Raw genomic sequence first — 3,926 nt, forward strand, 5'->3', positions numbered from 1 at the left:
TATGTATTGTCTATATCTGTATGTTTCTGTGTTGTACTGGCAGTGAAAACAAATCTCTCGCTGGCACAATAATATATATTTATATTAACCTTGCAAATAATATATTATAATGAAACTGGTATTCGTGCCTTCTGTAAGTCTTACAAAATCATTGGAAATATGAACTAAATATCTGTGGTATTAAACACTGACCTCCTAAATTCAGGAATCTGAGAATAAAATAACACTGCATTTAGATTCATAACCACAAATCACAAGAAAATAAGCGTGCAAGACTGAAAATCAATTCTTCCCTCAGGAGCACAAACTTTGCTGCCTTGATTAATGTTCAATGTTACACTGCCACCTTTAAATCAAAGTATTAAAATAAGTAATCCCGCAATAACTGATTCTTTGTGGCCAATTAGGGACATCACAACAAGCTATTGACATATTCCCACATTATAAAGTTGACATGACTAATGTGTTATCAAAGAAATTGCATATTTACATGTCTAGCATGACATGGTGCAACAGTAGCATTGATTTGGAGTTGCGTTTGTGGCCACATGATGAATGAAATCCAACATTCACCCTCCTTTTAGCTCTGCTTTTTTTATTAATTACACATAGTTATTCAAACCTTTGCTCACATAAAAAATATGAATAAGTGCAGCTTTAATATTTTTATTCCCAAACAGTAAGAGGTTAAGAAAGCTTGAATACAGCCTGAATAGTAAAACCTAGGCCACAATAAGTATCCTTAATATTAATAGTGTATCCTGACCAATACCAATATGAATATTTTTAAACTCCGATAACAATATAATATGACTATGAGTGATGCACAATAATAACTGAAGGCGACTCATCTCATCTATAGGGCTGCAACTATGAGACAAGGTAATTACATTTTTGCACACAAAATTAACTAAAGATTATTTGATATTTCTGTCAATGGACTAATCAATTAATCCACTCATCTGGACTATGGCAGCTGGACAATAAGAGTACAGTGTTTAGAGAAAAAAAGGGATATCAAAAAGTGACCAGTGGAACAAGATTGTAAGAGTCCAACATTAAAACCCATTTTCTCTCCCTTTTCAAAAGCTTTTGATGACTTATAATTGTGAACGTTTGCACCAAAAATATCCACAATTACAATACTCAGCCCTAATTACATCTCTCCAGTTTTTCCTCAGTGCTGACAGACATTTCTATAATGCTCCATTGTGAAGCCCGTCTCCACATCAGTTGACATTTCCCCATAAAATCAAATGACTGAGAATATTCCTCTCTCACAGGCTGCTCCTCAGATGTCTCTAACGGCTGTTTTTGTCCCTTTCTGGGTGTTGACTTGAATAAATTGGGTTGAGAAATCTGACTGCATCACTGTTCATATAATTTGTATAAATGAGGCAGCCTGTTGGACCAGTGTGGAAACGGGCACTGCCAAACATCACATTTCATAAACCCCGGAATTTCTTCATGTTGAAATTGGTCTTAAATGGAATGTAATGCACGCTTGATCACAGGTCAGACCTCAGTGATTCTCTGTAGCCACTGCTGCATGGACTGAAATGTTGAGGCAAGGCAAATTCCTCAAAGCACGGCAGGAATATATAAATAAACATTGGAGAGATGCCGTGGTAAATATTCCAGACGCAGAACTGAACACTAGGTGTCAATCTGTGTTGTTTACTGTGAAGCTGACTGAGACACAATGCTAAATATACCGTCACTGGAGTCCATGCAAACCCGTGCGCTTCGCTGACCACAAGAGAACGACATGTTTGTTTTTTGCAAGTTTACAAGTTGGTAAAAAAAAAAACTGGCTCAAAATGCAACACTTCAACAAAGCATTCACAGAGAGGAATCTGAGCGCACATGACAAAGGTCAGCGACACGTGCGTGCAAGGCTTCGTGTTTCACCTCCCTCTTAGCTCACTCTCTGGGTATTTCCTCTGTGGTGGACTGGCTGGCCATTGTACTGAGGTTACCCTCACCTGTGGTGCCTCTACATGCCAGTTCCTAAGCGCTCTGAAAGCCTACTAATCATCCCATACCACAAAACCCCCAGCGACATGTCGTCATGGCTGCCATTACACCAGAAAGCACGGTGCCTGAGTGAGACACCAGATTACCGCTTCCAGATGATAAGGCCAAGCCCCAAGGCTGGCTGCGTTTTACAAACTCCAAGCCCACGTGACTTCTTTCAGTGAATGGAAAAGCTGAGTCTGATTTTTGTTTTTGTTTTCAGCTACTATCCCAGTTTGACTCCAGACGTCTAGACCTCTCCAACTGTGCTCTCTGGAGAATCATAATCTTTACCATTTATCTCTGTAAACCTCTGCACAGGAAGTCAGCTAGATGTACCCACTCCCACAATGCAGCTTTAAATGGGACCCATTATGCTAATTTCCAGCTCTGTATTCTTAGAGACTTCACCAGAGTAGCTTTGCATGAGTCACTCTTTAAAAAACTTTATACTGGCCCTTCAATGCAGCACTCAGCTTTAGTAACTGAGCTTGGACTATAGTGATATGGGGCACTAAACTGGATCAATTTACTTTTTATCAGCCCTCAAATGAGACAAGAATTAGGTTGGGAAAATAACCTATGCCATCGGAGTGGAGGGTTTCAGAGGACTGGGCCTCACTGGTTACTGTACAAACCAAAAGGTGGTGTACAGTGGGTTTTTGGAGCTTTTTCTCTGAAAACCCGCTGCCTGCTGCATTTGAAACGATGCTGTGAGAGTGAAACAAAACAGTAAAGTTGCAGCAGGACAGCTAAACAATGAGCTGAAACTCACTTTAAAGCTCTGTAAAGCTGAGAGGAGCTGCAGATTCAGGTAATAACTCTTTGTAGGTTTATTACTAAAAGCACATTGTGTTCACAACATAATTTCTTACATTGTTATAAAAATGAAACAAACTGCAGTCAGAGGGAGTACATCTGACAACATGAGGGACTCAATGAATAGTTTTTGAACCCAAGCCAATCATAGCAGCCCTTAAATCCAGCCAGTTGCTTTTGGAAAAGAAAGAAAAGCTCTGCTGAGCTTTCCACACATGTTTTGAGTGCATTATGAAAAACGCTATAGTAGCTTTTAAACTCTCCAAAGAAGCAGAGGAGTGGGTCAGAAAGAAAGGCAGAAGCTGAGAGTTAGCTCTGGTCTGAAGTTTGCTCATAACATTGGAATGTGGATCCATGAGGCCTGCATAGCGGGCCGAAAGATAACATTCTGCCTTTGGTGGCAATTAGCTTGGAGCCTATTGGCCAGCCCATAAAGCGATGCTCAGCAGAGCCCCTCAATGATCCGGCCAGACAACTCTGAAAGTTATGAGTGCTACACCTAACAATTACCAGTTCAACTCCACTTTCGCTGACACACTTGCACTGCAGGCTATTTAGAAAGGACTGTTATCAAAACAGAGGATGGGTCATTGACTTTAAGTGTGCAGTTTCCAGTTAAAAACCAGGAAATATGTATTATGTATTAAGGATAAATAGGAGTACTGCTAAGGCCGTGGAAACAACTGTATAATGTTTTGACCTACACCAAGCAATAAAAGTCAGGACATGTCAGCCTGTGCTGCTTTTTTGATTTTACATAATATTTTTAAGAACATCTGTTTTTAATCTGTCTGTCACAGACACTATACACTGTGTTCCAAATTGGCCATATACTGTTTTGTTCTTTTTCTCTACTAAATAGTCGATATAATTGGCGTCAATAGGATTTTTATTTCTCCAACAATTTAATTTAATCTGATTTTATTTAAAGACAATGGCATTTTTTGCAAAATAACTCAAACTCTGCCAAACAGAGTTGCAAAACACTTAATAGGATTGAAAACAGAAATCTGTTGTATTTTTTGCATTAGAGGGGATCATTTTTCTCAAATCAAAGCTATTTAAATCAAAAACATCTTTAAAGATCGAGT

The 3,926-nt window shown here is 39.0% G+C and overlaps 1 protein-coding gene across 1 annotated transcript in view; it reads right to left on the reverse strand.

Moving 5' to 3' along the window:
- Positions 1–3,926, reverse strand: part of loxl2b (lysyl oxidase-like 2b) — a 44,966-nt gene that overhangs the window by 36,837 nt on the left and 4,203 nt on the right. The gene's annotated exons all lie outside the window — the stretch shown is intronic.

The sequence above is a fragment of the Morone saxatilis genome, unplaced genomic scaffold (genome assembly GCF_004916995.1).
Source record: "Morone saxatilis isolate NCDOM2014 unplaced genomic scaffold, NCSU_SB_2.0 Contig16, whole genome shotgun sequence".
NCBI lineage: Eukaryota > Metazoa > Chordata > Actinopteri > Moronidae > Morone > Morone saxatilis.